Source organism: Protopterus annectens, chromosome 11.part0 (assembly GCF_019279795.1).
Source record: "Protopterus annectens isolate FY-2018-M chromosome 11.part0, PAN1.0, whole genome shotgun sequence".
NCBI lineage: Eukaryota > Metazoa > Chordata > Ceratodontiformes > Protopteridae > Protopterus > Protopterus annectens.
In genome coordinates, this window is record NC_056745.1 from 1,502,601,395 (window position 1) to 1,502,618,813 (window position 17,419).

The following is a 17,419-nucleotide window of genomic DNA, read 5'->3' on the forward strand; positions in this document are numbered from 1 at the left end:
TGCCCTTGAGTCAGTTTGCAATCCATCTTACCACTTAGAGATCAATGTTTAAAGCCATTAGTTTATTAAGACTCCCATCATGTGGTGTGATGTCAAATGCCTTTACCAGATCTCTTGAGACTATGCCGGACATGATATGTAGCACACAGATGCACCACATGACAAAATCACATTGTTAGCCCACCCTAAGGCCTCTATTTAAAATGAAATCAGGAGAATGAAAGAAAGTATTAGTTTCTGCATCCATTATGGTAGGATGCCTGAGAATTCCAACTATTTGTGGTTTAAAATAAATAATCTAAAAGGAAAAAGCAGCAACATTTGTAACAACCCACTTTGTGTGATTGAGCTGTTACCTGTAATTCTTCTCATTTAGCAGAAGTAAATGCATGATCACATCTAACATTCACTTCTGTAATGATTTTATCCCACCTCTAATCAATTAAACATCTACCCGTCATTTTTATTTTCTGTTGAAATATAAAGACGTAAGTATAGACTCATTTACTATGTACATGTGTGTATGTACACACACACACACACACACACACACACACACACACACACACACACACACACATATAAAACTGTAATAATTCCGTCTGACCACTAGCTGCCTATATTATACCATTTGCCTCTCCATGTCTGGCATAACCAAATTCGTAAAACTGGATGCCTTTTTCCAAAACTTGTGATCCTTGTACAGCAGAATTCTGGAATAAATGAATAGCCATACAGATGAGTGATATCCGCAGCTTCTACAGAATCTTTGAGAAGAACAGCTTCATGTCAGCATAGTACATGGTAGACGTATGACTGCCATGTTCCATGTCGACATCACTTTTGGGGACTAGGGAGAAAAGAAATATCATAGTTACTTTTTTAACTGACTTATCAAAATAATTAAAAGATATTTTATTTTAAGTACCTGAGCAGTGTGTTTACTAAGCAAAATAATACTTTTCATGTTCTCCTGTTGTGTTGATGTATCTGTTAAGCTCTCTGTATTACCTTGGATTTGTTGTATTTACTTTCTTCAAAATTCCACTGTTCATTATAGGTTCATAGGTGTTTACTAGGCTAATGACCACAAGGGCCTTTTTAAGCCTAGCCATGCATCCTAAATCTCTTACAAGTTCTGATACCCTTGATAAGTGTAAGCAGGGGTTTGGGAGATGTACCATTTACAGGTTACCTGTGCCCATTAGAGACATAGGTGCCAAACCAGAGATGAATTTCCAGTTTTCCATCCAATTGTCCAAATTGCAGTTGAATTCGGTTTGGGAGGAACTTTACTTCACATGGATGGGGAGCCTGTTCCATAGATGCGGTAGTCTCTGGGATACATACCTGTCTCTTCAGCAGGACCTATTTATATCGCAGATAAGGTTTAAGTTCTTAGAATAGGTAATTCTAGTGCTGTTTGTTTTGTGGCTATGCAAGAGGTCCATCAGAGTGTGGACTGACAATGCCCTGTATGCCAGGCATAGATCTCCACTCAAAAGCCTTTTGGAGACAGAATAAAGGGATAGGGCCTTGAGACGGTCTGCATATGATATTTTACTTACGCCCTGTATTCTTTTGGTGAGGGACCTCTGTGGACATTCCAATTGTTGGATATGCCTGGTTAGGTACATACCAAAGGGGACATTGTACTCAATGATAGGTCTGATGAATGCCAGATACAGTGGAACAATGACTTCCTTGGACTTAGATTCCATACCTTTGTTTATAAGTTGTGCAACATAGAATGATTTCCTCACCACTGTAGACACGTGATGATCAAAGGCTAGATTACTATCTATGTGTGTCCCTAAGTCCCTGACTACTGGGTCAACTAAAAGGAGTGTGTTGTCAATATGATAGTTACCAAGGATGGATGACTTCCCAAAGGATACTATTATACATTTCTTGGCATTTAGGTTTAGTCCATGGCTCTGACACCAGTTGTTTGTCTGTGTCAGCCCCACCTGGAGAACATTTGTGTCAGTGTAAGATTCAATGACAGCTCCTAATTTGCAATCATCTGCAAATTTAGTCAGCCAGAGACCATTAACATTGGACTTGACTTTGAGAAGTAAATGTCTAAAAGCAGCGGTCCAAGGACTGATCCCTGAGAGACTACACTTGTGACTGGCCTCCTTGTAGAGGTGGACTCCCCATTTCTGACTTCCTGGGTCTTGTCTGTGAGCCAGTTGGCTATCCACTGAGTGGCATACGGGTTTCTACCTGATGTCTTGAGTTTGTCAACAATGCCCGAGTGGGGTATTGTGTCAAATGCCTTGGGCAGGTCAAGGTAGGCAGTGTGAATGATTTTTCCTTCATCCATTGCTTTGGTGACCTTCTCAAAGAAGTCCACCAGGTTGGGTAGGCATGATCTGCCCTTGATGAAACCAAACTGGATTGGTTCCAGTTAAATTTACATATGTCTGTTGCTCCTTGTTAATGGTACAGTTCTTGATGTGAAATTCTGTATGACTTCTGGGAATTATCTGTGTGTTGTACAGTGCTATTGTGCTTGGGTGGAGACTGAAAAAGAACAACTGACTGGCCAGCCCACTCAGTTATCAAAAGAATAAACTAATAAATATTTACCCGCAATTTTTCTTACCTAGTTATGCAGGATGTTATTGTACTAACCCCTTGAGTGTTTACAGAATTAGAATCATTGTAGGAATTTCAGTGTAAAAATAACAGACGGCCTGTCATTCAACACTCTTTATCTGTAAAATATCCCACAATAGTCTATACAGGACACTGAGCTCCTGACTTTATGTACTCACATGCTTAATGCCAGAAAAAACATGGAAATCAAAGTCTTACTACATATTGATGACCCTCACCCTCTTACTACATATGATGACCCTCACCCTCTTACTACATATAATGACCCTCACCCTCTTACTACATATGATGACCTTCACCCTCTTACTACATATGATGACCCTCACCCTCCTACTACATATAATGACCTTCGCCCTCTTAATACATATGATGACCCTCACCCTCTTCTAGATGACCCTCCCCCTCTTCTATTTATCTCCTTCCCTGGAAGAGCAGCAAATCTAAGCATAGATAACATCATGCCTGTCAACCTCTCAGTGCAAGAAATATGCACAAAGACAAAAATATTGGTGGGGGGGGGGCAAAGGCTGAAAAATAGGGAGGAATTTTAAATATTGCTATTACAAACTTTAGAAAGTTGCTAGAAAACAGGTTTTACATCAATATGTATTTTCTGAAGGATATAAAATCTGAAACTCAAAAGCCAGCCATTTTTATTGACTTCAGTCCTTGTTGATTTGCCAGAAATCCACAAATTTCATGAAGAACGGACTAAAAATATAAGACAAAAATCTAGACATTCCGAGAAAATCTGTACAGTTGAGAGGTGTGGGTAACGCCCTCATAAATATTTTAACTGCATGCAAAAAGCAGTTTTGCCAGAGTTTGGTATATGGATGACAGTATGACATTGTCTGTGCAGCTCTTGGAGAAGTTTTGCCAGAGTTTTGTATATAGATGACAGTATGACATTGTCTGTGTAGCTCTTGGAGAAGTTTTGCCAGAGTTTGATATATGGATGACAGTATGACATTGTCTGTGTAGCTCTTGGAGAAGTTTTGCCAGAGTTTGGTATATGGATGACAGTATAACATTGTCTGTGCAGCTCTTGGAGAAGTTTTGCCAGAGTTTGGTATATGGATGACAGTATAACATTGTCTGTGCAGCTCTTGGAGAAGTTTTGCCAGAGTTTTGTATATAGATGACAGTATGACATTGTCTGTGTAGCTCTTGGAGAAGTTTTTCCAGAGTTTGGTACATGGATGACAGTATGACATTGTCTGTGTAGCTCTTGGAGAAGTTTTGCCAGAGTTTGATATATGGATGACAGTATGACATTGTCTGTGTAGCTCTTGGAGAAGTTTTGCCAGAGTTTGGTATATGGATGACAGTATAACATTGTCTGTGCAGCTCTTGGAGAAGTTTTGCCAGAGTTTGGTATATGGATGACAGTATGACATTGTGTGGTAGGTCTTGGAGAAGTTTTTCCAGAGTTTGGTATATGGATGACAGTATGACATTGTCTGTGTAGCTCTTGGAGAAGTTTTGCCAGAGTTTGGTATATGGATGACAGTACGACATTGTCTGTGTAGCTCTTGGAGAGGGGGTTACCTTTTCTGAAAGGAAGTATGATTTATTCAGTCCAGTATTTGCTGGTAGAGCTGGACTCCTTGCCTCTATAGATGACTATGTCATTTTCATATTGAATGATATTGAGTAGTGAATGGTCTGCATGTAGCTGATTGATAAATAGAGAGAGAGTGTAAACAGGAAAGTATGGCACCATAAAATCCATCTTTTGATTTGAAATGAGGAAGCAGAAAATAAGGATATGATCCGTGCTTTAAAAAGTGTCTCTTATCCAGCAAGTTTCATAATTATGGAAGGGAATCTTGCCTAACTCCAGCTGAGATAAGAGAGTTTAGAGAAGTCAAAGTGTTCCACCCGTCTCTCATGACAACACCTGCTAAAAACCACTTCCCCATGTTCATGAAGCTATCATCTGTGAAGGTATATAGGGATGTCAAGGTACTACAGCCAACTCAGAAGGTGATGTGGTGAACAGAAACTGTATTTTGGGTATGTTCTGGAAGTTGAGTGAAGATTAATTTCTTTCAAAGATTATGTCTAGATCACCATATCTATGAAAAAAAATGAATATTCTTTTAAATGGCCATCTCAGACTTAATATAGGAAAGTCCATTTTTTCATCCATTCAAACTCTTTATGTCAGGGCTCACTTTAGCAGATTGCAGTGTTTGAAATGGTTACCCACACGTATGCAGTGTCAGACACATATACACACCTGCGACACATATACACGCATGTGGCACATATACACACATGTGACACATACACACATGTGACACATACACACATGCGACACATATACACACATGCAACACATATACACACATCAACACACACTTTTGTAGTGTTGCAGTAAAGCAAACACATACATTTCACCTCCATACATAATCACTTTGCATTAAAACACATTTATATGATCACAAACATTTAAGCCATAAATATCACCTGCACAATTAAGTTGCCATATAGTAATATGAGCATCCACACACAATTCAACCCCAAAGAGCTCTAGGCACATGTACACCCAAACAGAAACAATGCATGGGTGCAGCAAAGTTCCTTGAGCATCCTGCCGCTGAAGAAATGATGTGCTGACTCCCTGACATCTGTAGATGTGCACTGATTGTTGACCACACTAGGTTTTATGTAGCCTGTTATTAGATTCGTCACCCATTATGAGTGCTCCATCAAGTGACCAAGAAACATGTACATTTATTAATTCTGCCCAAAGCTATGCTACCAGTATAGAAGCAAGACAGCCAAAGCAAATAATTGTACACAAATTACTTCTGTTAAGATAATTTAGTTGATATAAATCGCAAACAGGAAACTGAAATGAATCTGACAGTTGTGTTGTGTCATTATGTACAGGCCAAACAACAGCAACACACTATGACTAACCAGCTTGTTTAAAGATTTAGTGTTGTGAAGGGATAAACTGCTAGCTTTGGCACAGATGACTTTAGGTTAGTTAGTGGCCTGCGTGTCTGACTGAGCTGGCAGGAAAAGATGGGCCACCCATCCTGAGGGTGATATGAGGTGGGTGGGCAAGAAAGTCAGCTTGCCACAGGAATATCAGCAAGCAGAAATGCAGGGTGTTGAACCTGGGGAGTCTGAGTTTGTAGAGCATATGCCATCATGGTGCACGTGCACTCAGCCATGGAATTTAGCATGCAGAAGCACAGTCACAGTAGTCAGCCACCCACAACACAGCTTAGGCTGCTGCCAACAATGATGGTGTGGTTTTAACAGAGCAGCAGGCTGGCCCACTCCCTACCACCTGACCATCACACTGGCAAATGCATGAGCTAGTAGGTCTGCCTGGGAATGAATATGTGTGCCATAGGGCGCTTGACAAGCCCAGAGTTGCCTGGCTCCTACCCTGTTGAATTAATTTGTCAATTAGCTACAGACAGGCAGACAGAAGAGCCATCAGGAAAAGTCCTATAGAGAACTGTAGCAGTGTCTGTTGTCTGTTGTTGTTGCTGCCACAATTCATTGCAAGCCTGATGCATTTAGTAAACTGAAAACAGACGTGGTTATAGTACTATAGTACTATCCTTAGACATAAAGCCATGTTTGGAGACTTGACAACAACATTTTGTAAAGCAGTCCATGTATTACCTAAATGTAAGCTTTCTAGAATATTGCAGATAATGGCTGCAACTTCTCCGGTTTGCAATAAACTATATACAGCAATTGGTAACTCAAGGAGTAGGTCCACTTGTATGTAATTCTCAGTTTGAGACTCACAGCAAGAGCCTTAAGAACAATTACTTCCTCAAAAAAATGTCCGTGTTGCCATCAGCAGAAATATAATTGATTGATTAATTAATTAATTAATTAATTAATTAATTAATTAATGTTTGCTTGCTGGGATAGTCCAATTGGGCAGTTGCCCTTTTTCAGTGGAGGCCGGGGGAGGGGGGGAGAAGCAGTTACAATGATGAGACAATCAACAAAAAATGAGAAGGAAGCATATACAGAGAAATATCTCACCGAAGTTGTCAGACACAGAGTATAAATATGTTAGCATAGAATATGCAATTGTTGGTGAGGAATGATGAGGGAGCATCATGACTCCCTTAAGTATTGAAATTATCAGTATGATAAAATACTATCAGTAAGACACAAATGTCTTTAGACACAGACCACAGAGACTAAACTTGAAAGACAAGATACTGGTTAACTTAAGTACATAAGCAGAGAAATGTGCTTTATTATTTGTATGTAACAACACTTATTTCTGAAATAAGAGGAGGTTCACGAGGTGTTTGCCATTATTTTTTCTTCAGTTAGTCTAAACCTTTGGTTATGCAAACTTAACCTTGTCATGTAATTATAATGTTTATCCTTTTCCTGACCTGGTCTTAGTATAGCAAAATTTCCCTGATGAATGTCATTGCGCACACTTAAAATTAAATACCGAAGTCTGACACAGTTTAACTGGTTAAGTATGACTCTTTGTTTAAAATTAGTCTCACAGGGACTTTTGCCACTAAACTTCTGGTTCATTAATTTCAAACTAGGGAGAATATGGGAAGTGACATATTATGAAAGGATAGTATTGAAAGCTAAATGCCTTGGGTTAAAGTCTTTATATAAAAACTGCTCAGCCTTATAAATTAAAATCCTATACCTGAAAGGTGCTCACATTGAAATTAAAAAGTGAATCAGGCAAAGGCAAATGCAAAAAATCAGGAATGAATTGTGATAATATTTCTAATGCAGCTTGGTAGTAGCTAGGGGAAAGTATTTCAAAACTGCGCTAACAAATCAGAAAATCACTTGTGTTAAAATGCATGAAATTCCCTGTTTCTGTCTCATAAAATAATCACACAGAGAAGAAAATTAAGAATACATCTGAGCTGTAGCAATATATTTTTGTGTATAGTATATAACTTATTTTATGCTAACGCATTCTAGGGAAACAGTTTTCATTCTTCAATATTCATTTTCTTTCTTAAATCAAGTTTGCATTTCCTTTCTGTAATTAAACAGCACGTAAAACAAAATAAAACTTCTCAGAAGTGTACTCAGAATATTCTTTTTTTTTTTGAGATTTTAGGTAAAAAAAAAAGTCACGTTCTTCTTGGGAACACATAAACCACTTCTAAAATGAAGCTTAAGCATTTGAATGTATGATAATCATTTATTATTTTATGTAAAGTTTCATTTTTTTCTGTTATGTAGAAAGACCTTTGGTTACACTACAAATTACACTGCTGCCTGCCAAATATATGATGGAATATTCTAAACCGTTCCATTCCTTTGTTTATAGAGTTACAGCTCTGGTATTCAACTCATTGCTTAGCATCGAGACATCGTAACTTGATGCTTTTTTCAACTTTCATTGAAATTTAAATACAATTAAAATATTTTGATTTAATCCATTGCATTTCTCAGACTTGTGTACTATGAGAAAGTATAAGGTCCTTGTAAAGTCATTCTATTCTAGTCCTGTAGTCACTGATGATTGTTACATTGTTACAATAATGTAGATCTATGATATAATGATATTGTAGCAAATTTTATTAGCCTGCATATTTTCTATTGCATTAGCCTCAGACCGTTCATGTAAAGCATCCCGTGCTTTGCATATACTTAGCTCACAGGCCCTTTAATATAATAATCTCCGTTTAAAATGACCTTTGTGTGCCCTTTCTTCCAAACTCCTGTTGGTGAGCCTATATGTACCATAAGATTTCATATGTATACTCTACTGCACTGTGCAGCTTTTGATTATTTTTACAAGAATATATAAAGGACTGTGCAATTTTATGTTTTATTATTATGAGTATATATATATATATATATATATATATATATATATATATATATATATGTATATATATATATATATATATATATATATATATATATATATATATAATATATATTATACATACTTTTATGATATATTTTCTTTTGTGATATTTATTCCAAAAGAAAATATATTATCTTTCATTTTGCAACTATTTGATGCTATTTAATGTGGCATCAGGTTAAATGCAGAAAGACAGAACTAATTCAATATTTTTTTTGTTGCAAATGTATAGTACAATTATCTTACTATGACAAATATAGATAAATTCATGTATATTCATATGTGTGTTACAGTACAGAATATTCTTACTCTGCATGGAAAGGTGAAACCAAAGTACTTTTTTATATCCAGGACAGGCCTAGCGACTCACTGAGACAGAATCTGAGAACCCATGCTCTAGGCTATTACTTTCATTTTAAAATTCAAATAGCCTCTAGTCATGCTGAAAACTAAATTTAAATTTATTAAAACACAGCCATACTCAGTTATGCTGATGACTAGTTTTCAAGAAGTGATGTTTTCTGATTTCAGTAAATCTGCTGTGAATTTTCAAATTCAGTTATGCTGCTTGATTTAACCCCACGGGAGGATGTTCTTACAATAAAACTGCTGTGTGCACCTTAGTCTTTAAATAATGATGGGGATTACTGACTTTTTTACTGAAACCATTAATTCTTCCGGGCAATACAAATGTTACTGATCCTGCTAGGGTCTCTTGACTCTATTTACTGAATGACCTGTTAATTCCCTTAGTATCGTTGGGTTTTACAGCTTCTGTAGTGCTGCCCTGACCCTCTTATTTCACTTAATTTTACTACATTCCCTGATGCTATTCACCTGACAGGGCCTCCTGTTTTGTGTAATACCATTAACAATCTGATATTATTAATCCTGCTTTGAGATTCGTGATTTTGTTAATCCTCTCTGGCTTCCCAACTTTGTTCCTTATGCTGAAATATTTTATCACCGTTAATCCTTTCGGAGAACCTTTAACTTAGCCAGGGCTGCAAAGGGCATTGAATCTGCTAATTCTGTGGATCATATAACATCTTTAATCCCTGCTATAGATATGCAGATCCTTGGAATTATTCTGTGGCCTCTGGTTCTGTTAATTCATTTGTGGGGACACTTATATTAGTAATCCTGCTAGACTCACAAAACCTGACATTGGTTCTTTTATGGAATCATGCATTTTATCTGGGAATGTACTGGCAAAAAAAGATTCTTGACTGACTTACCCAGACAAAAGTGTTAGCATAATTTTTCAATTGCTTACATGTCTATTTCTGTATGAATGCTTTTCCTTTTTTTGGCATTTTTGTATAGCATTAGTAAAGGGCAGTTTATGTTTATGCTAGGTAACTTTGTATGTTTATGCGAGGTAACTTTGTATGTTCATGCTAGGTAACTTTGCATGTTTATGCTAGGTAAATTTGTATGTTCATGCTAGGTAACTTTGTATGTTTATGCTAGGTAACTTTGTATGTTAAATCATAACTTGAGTAATGAGTTCGCTGACCTTTTGCTCTGTGATGCTAATGTACATTTTTTCTGATATCCATGTTATTTATTTAATATTTGTGCACCATGATTTGATCTACTCATCATCCTTAGCTCATAATGATTATGGTGTGCATGATATTGTACTTCCTTACACAGAGGTAAGTGTAACACTAAGAGCCAGCCTGTGATGCCATTGCTTACTTTTTGTGTGTGTGTGTGTGTGTGTGTGTGTGTGTGTGTGTGTGTGTGTGTGTGTGTGTGTGTATGTGTGTGTATGTGCGTGTGTTGTTAAATTGTTAAATTGAAACTAACATCAACAGGTTATGCTGACAATTAGCAGGTGCACACAAACTGTACAACTGTACATTCATATAATGACAGATGTATTGAAACCAACTGACACAAGTACTACTGTGAGATTAATTACATGTTCTTTATAACACAGATGTAACTGTCCAGTACACTGCACTTTTTCAGCTGACTCAGATTACCAAGTGTCCACCAAAAAGTCTTTACAACCACTTTTATAGTTTCAGAAATTTGTCCTTAATGAAAACATTCTTTTCCCTGTATCGAAGCCTTTTTTGTATATATTCTTATCTCAGCTAGAGAAAACCAGTTCTCAACATGTCGAAATGATAGTTTGTAACTTTTTTTACTGTTACCCATTTCCCTTTAACTTGAATATCTGTGTACATTCAACTCTTTAGGATATTACAGCAAGCTTCTATTGTTAATGCCATTTGTCGCAAAAGCATTTAGAAGTATAATATTTTTTTGTTCCACACAAGCACATTCTGTTAAGCCAATGCATCACATGCTATTCTAAAAATATACTTTTTGTTTTACACAAGCACATTCCATTAAGCTACTCATTTAGAAATACAATGTCATGCAAGCACATTCTTGTTATTTCTTCCTGCATTTGCAGGCTCTGTGTTTTTTATGCTATTCCTAAAAAAAAATCACACTGTCAATATGAGAGACAGCAGTTTTAGCAATTCATGCTGTTACTGTGAGAAAAGCAGTTTTACCAAATCACATACATGCCATTTCTATGAGGGATATCAGTTTTAATTTATATAATTCTATCATGTGTGTCTGTCTGTGCATGCACATGTGTGTCTGTGTGTATGTAATGGGAGTTAGGACATATTAAAGGTTACTGGGAGAACCAAAGGAACATGTGACATATTTAATGAGTGTGCAAGACACTGAAGGAAGGTAAAAAAGTGGGACTACCCATGTAGGTTGGCAATAGCAGTACCTAGTGTGATGGTCCCCAATAAAGGACTTATTGGTGGCCCCAAAAACTGAAAACACCAGCCCTTCCCTCTGACAAAGTAAATGACCTGTAATTTACCAGTAATTTTAGCAGCATTACTTGTGCTTAATGATTTTTTTTAAGTTGAATTCTTTATGAACATGGAATTACCAGCAATAAATGTTTGCTGCCACCTCATTCCACAGACCCTATAGGAAACAGTACTGATTGTCTTCATGGTTATTTATTATTGTTGACATAAATTCATATTCTTGCACAGTGTAAAACATGCTCTGAAATACAGACTATAGAACTCAGTACTTTACGCAAGTGATACGGCACAAGTCTAAAATGTTCTCTGTAGTTTCAAGCAAGAATGCACAAACGCATACCCAGTTGATTACTATGAGAATCAACCCCCTACCTATCTAAATGGAGGTTGCAATATAAAACATTGCCTGCTCTGTTTAGTAAGCAGAGTTGCACTTCATTACATGAACCTTAGTTGCACAATACCAGTGTCTGCATGTCAGTACCATCTAATTCAGTGCCTTTCACTACATTGATAAAATACTACTGCTCAGTCCCATCAAGTATCCTTAGTGTGATCTATTTGTCTAACGTTCATATAATACACATAGCAATAAACTTATTATGAAGTCATAATAACTGAATCCATACCTACAAAATGTAGAAAAAGAGGAACATTCCAAGCTTGTAAGGGAAAGCAATATGCAACTGTTTTCGCTTATCATTCTGTTCAGTGGTATTGTTAGAATGTACCATTTTTTCAGTTATCATTTTGTTCAGTGATTTATTTATTTTATTTTATTTTACATTTGTTGACTGGGCTAGTCTAACTGGATATATGTCCATTTTCAGTAGAAGCCTGGGGAGAAAAGCTACAAGCATTAGCAGTGACAAAGATTACAATATACAGTAATAGTCAAAATAAATTACAGGACATTGTTACACTGAAGTTGAGATAATGTATACAGAGTCCTTAGTAGGTTAAAACTAAGATCAAATACAGAGAGTAATCATTTGAGAGAAAGTAATCAAAAAAGAAAAAAAAATATTGAATTGTAAAAATTTCTAATTTTCTTTTTTTACAGGTATGAGACATAGAACAGTGGAGTATAGAAGTGTAAGGAGAGCAAAAAAGGGGAAATAGATAACAGTCAGGGTATATCAGTCTGAGTTAGAGCAGGGACAAAGCCAGTGAGTTTTAAGATATTCTTTAAGATGCTTTTTAAACAGTCAGGGTATATCAGTCTGGGTTAGAGCAGGGACAAAGCCAGTGAGTTTTACGATATTCTTTAAGATGTTTTTTAAAGAGGTGAGAGGAAGCAAGAGATGAAAGTTCACTAGGAAGCTGGTTCCAGCTTTTTCCTACTGTGTTGGCGAAAAGTGAGTCCTCAGGTTTGTTGTTAGATTTAATAGTGGAGACTAGAATCTTGTTAGCTGAGCATAGAGTTGCAAGATTTTTTTAGGGGGTAATCAGATTAGTAAGGATTGGGGTATTATTAGGGTGGTAAAGGATCTTTTGGGTGATAACAAGTTGTTGACAAAGTAATAGGTTCTGCAGTTCTAACCATCCGGGTTGTTTGAGGTTGTGACAGTGGTGAGTTCTGAAAGGGGTGCCAGTGGCAAATCTAGCTATGTTATTGTAACTGGTAGAAAGTTTTGTGAGGTTATTTCTAGATAGGTTGGTATATATTGCAGAAGCATAGAACAGGGTAGAGATCAGGTGAGTCTGGGCAATAGTGGTTCTGGCTGAAGGGGTAAGGAAGGGTTTGATTCTGTAAAGGGTGCCTAGTTTTTTGTTAACATACTTTATTGTAGAATTAATATGGTCATCATAGCTAAGGTTGTTCTCAATTGTTACTCCCAGTAGATGGGTTGTAGTGTCAGGGGATATGTTAGCTCCATTGTTAGAGGTTACTGTGAAGTGTAGATGAGGTGACTTATGAACAGGAGCAAAGAGCAATAATTTTGTTTTTTTGGGGGTTTAAAAGGAGACAGTGTTGCATAAACCAATTTTCAACACTGTTAAATACTGTTTGAGTGAGGGACTGGAGAGAGGTTATGGACTTGGCTGAACAAATTAAAGTTGAGTCATCTGCATATTGTATGCAGGTGGCTTGAGGAATTTAGGTATGTAGATCATTAATAAACAATGAAAACAGATGGGGTCCTAATATAGAGCCTTGTGGTACTCCAATGTTTACAGGGAGGGAAGTAGAAAGATTATTATCCCAAAGTACTGCTTGCTGTCTATTTTCAAGATAGGATTCAAACCAATGTAGTGTTTGTGTGTAGAGTGATTGGGTTTTTAGTATGTCAATAAGCATGTTATGGTTCACCATATTGAAGGCTTTTGAAAGGTCAATAAATAGTGCAGAGGAGAAAGTATTACTGTTACGATTTTTGTTTATGGAGTCAGAAAAGGATAGCAGGGCAGTTGTTGTGCTATGGAATGGCCTAAAACCATGCTGGCAGTTGGCAAGTAAATTGTTATGGAGAAGGTGGGCAAGTAGTTGTTTGTGTATACACTTTTCCATTATTTTAGCTATTGGAGAGAGTAAGGTGATAGGCCAAAAGTTGGAGAGCTCAGTAGATGATCCACCTTTGTGTAGAGGGATGATGTGAGATACTTTCCATATGGAAGGGATTTTGCTTTCTAAAATTGTTCTATTTATAAGGATGGAGATGGGATAGGCAATTTCTTTAGCTGCAATTTGCAGGAATTCTGCTGGAAGGCAGTCAGCAGAAGTGGTGTATGGTTTAAGTTTTTGAAGGAGGTTGCAAATGAGGGATGTGGGTACAGGTTGTATATGAAAGGTTGGAGTTGGAGTATTATTGGTATTTAATGGTGGAGTGGTGATGGGTGGTAAAGTATTAGCTAGGGTTAGAATGGCTTCTATAAAATAGTTATTAAAGGCATCAGGTATCTGGTTAGAGTTATTATGGTTGAATCCTGAAGGGGCAGGAGATTTAGAGTGCCCTGGTTTAAGAAGTTTGTTAATGCCTGTCCCGAATTTTTGTGGTTTTTGTTGGTGGGTTTGTTGAAGGTGAAGATAATATTCTTTTTTGTCTCTGAGAATGTCTTTCTTGGTGGCATTTCATAATTGTTTAAAGTAAAGGTGATCTGATAGACTTTTGGAGGCACTCCATTTGGCCCAAATTGTATTTGTGAGGAGGATCTTTTGCCTTGTATGTTTTGTAAGCCAGGGGGCAATTTTGGTTCTTATTCGGGAAGTGCGAATGGGGGCGTGGTAATCTAGGATTTGAAGGAATCTAGTATTAAAGTAGGTCACTGCTTCATCAAGTTGAAGATGAGACATAGGTGACCAGTCACATGCTTTCAGTTCATTTTGGAAGCTGTCTGGATTAAAGAAATTTTTGGAGTGGGAGGATTTGAAATTATTAGCATTAAGGCTGTGAATTTTTTGTTTAATGATATAGGTTAGCATATGGTCATTGATATCGTCGGGAAGGGTTCCTGGTTTATAAGTATCAAGATGGCTGTTGAGAAGGATCCAGTCTAGGGTGGTTTCCTTGTTGCTTGGCTTATGGATTCTAGTAGGGGTGGTTATTATCTGTGAGAAACTGTGAAGATTTATGTGATTGGTAGGATTAGGGGAACTACAGGTTGCCCAGTCTATATTAAAGTCTCATAATACAATGGTTTCCTGAGGTAGGTGGGTAGATAGGTAACTAAGTATATTTTCAAGTGTATTAATATTATTTCCAGGAGGGAGATATGTGCAAATTAGATAGATAGATTTGGAGTTATTGATTTGTAGCTTGGCAGTAAGGGTTTCTGCATTGGCATCTGAGGGTAGCGGCACATTGAAGGGTGACACTTGGAGTTCAGATTTATACAAAGTGGCTACTCCTCCACCCTTTTTAATTTTGCGGTCGTATCTTAGGATATTATATCCAGGAGGGGTAATCTCCTGGTCCAGAGTAGAGGGTTTTAGCCATGTTTCTGTAATACAGAGAATGTCAAATGAGTGCACCTTTAATGGTGCATGTAGGTGGGCAAATGTATTGTTAATGCTGCAGATGTTAAGGTGAGCTATCCGGAGGGAGTTAGATGGTCTATTAGGGGTAGTAATAGTAGGAAGTGTTAGATTGTGTGGGTTATTGGGAGTATTAGTATTGCGGCCAGGATTTGGATGAATATCACCATCTAATAGGGGGTGTTGTAGAGAATATTGTACACACTTAAGGATTTTGTAGTAATTGAGTGGAGTTTTTTGATAGGGAAGTAAGTAACATGGTTAGATCTATGGTACTTTGGAAGTATGTAGATAAAGGTGGCAGTTGTGTTACTATGTTTAAGGGAGTTTATGTGAGAAAGAGGTAGAGTTTGTTGGTAGGGGTGGTGTTGCTCAGGAAGAGAAGAATGTTCAAAGAAGGCTAGTGTGTATGGAACTGTAAGAGAAGCAAGAGTTGTAGTTAAGGGTAGTAGGTTTGTGAATAGTATGTTGGGTCCATTAGGATTTGTAGAAGAGGAGTTAGAATATGTTGGGGGAGGGATAGTGGTGGGTACGAATAAAGGTGAGAGAAGGATAAAGTGATTATATGAAATGAGGTAGCTTGAGGGAAGAAGTGAACAATAAACTGAATAAAAGGTGGTTATAAGAGTGAAGCTGCAAACTATAGCAATACAGGGTAAGGTGTGGAAAGGTTAGGGAGTGGACCTAAAAGGTAAATTGGCTTAATTAAGAATTTGCTGAGGTAGGGGGTGTGGATGTTAAGTGGAAGTAGTATGTGATAGGGTGATAATGGGAGGGGTGTGGAAATGGAAGTATAAAGCTAGGACCACTGGGGGTGGGTGGGAATTGGCGGTAGGGTAGGGGAGCAGAGTGAGCCTGCAGGGCGAATGGAGTGGGTCAGAGCAGCTATATGAAAGATTTTCCAGAGACAATCAGAGAGGAGGAGATTCCTGAGGAAGAGAAAGTGGTCACAAGTAAGTAGAATGTGGTGAAGCAGTGAAAAGTTAAGGTAGGATATTGGAGTGGGAACAATAAAAGAATTAGAAAAGCAGCTAGGAGGAGGGAAAAGAGATGCTAGGGGCAGTGAGATAACACAGGAAGTTTGGTAGCTAGTCAAGGGGTGAAAAACTGATAAGGAAAGTAGAAAATTAGACTGATAAGGAAATTTAGAAAGTGAAACTAGGTAAAGTAGGGGAAAAGCTTTCGCACAAGGCTGGATTAGAGCGCCCCCTAGTGGGCAGAGAGTTGAATATAGTGTCTGTAATAGAGATAGCAGTTAGAGGTGGCTCAAGAAAGAGGAGTCAGGGAGGGGGAAAAGCAGATGGTGCTAGGACAGAGAGGAGTCTGGCTACTGGCTTCCTGACTCAGTGGCTAAAATTCATACTAAGCTAGGTACAATGTACTTTGCAGAGAACAGCCTAAGTTTAATAACAGGTGCAGCATGAATATAACAGATCAACTATAATGTTTAGGACCAGGGTGGAACATAATTTCTTGATCTGCTTAAAACAGGGAATTATACGCCACAACAACAGAAATTTTTTGGCCAGTTGTTGGGATGGTTGAAGGTAGAAATTAAAGGGTCCTTAATGACCAGGAAGGTCCTTTCGTGCAGGATAGGAGGAAAAGAGCTAGGAGGAGTAGAAAGATAAGGTATACATTAGGTGTGAAGGCTACAAAGAAATACTAGTGGTACTATTAAGGCAGTTAAGGTAAAGACACAGTGCAGACAGTATTATACAATATGTAAGATTACAAAAAACACAATCTTAAATTAGTACTTCCAGATGGCTACCGAGACAAAGTCTAAGCAATTTGTATATTGAGCAAGCACAAGGGAATTGGAGAGATACTCTTTAAAATTACAATAAGTAAAAGGTAAGCAAAAAAATAAGAATGCCTGACTTGTGATGGCATTAAACTAATTACAATTACAAAATGCAAGCTATATAACAATTAATTAATCACAGTAGTTTATTATTAGGTAAACTACTACTTAGGGCAAGATAACTAATTCAATAATTACTGGTCTAGTACCCTGAGTGATGTGATATTGTTATAATATTGTTATAATATAAAATATCCAAGAACAAAACAGCACCAAAACACAGTTATCACCATAAAAACACAGTTTTAATAAATAAAAACAGGGTAAGCGCTTTC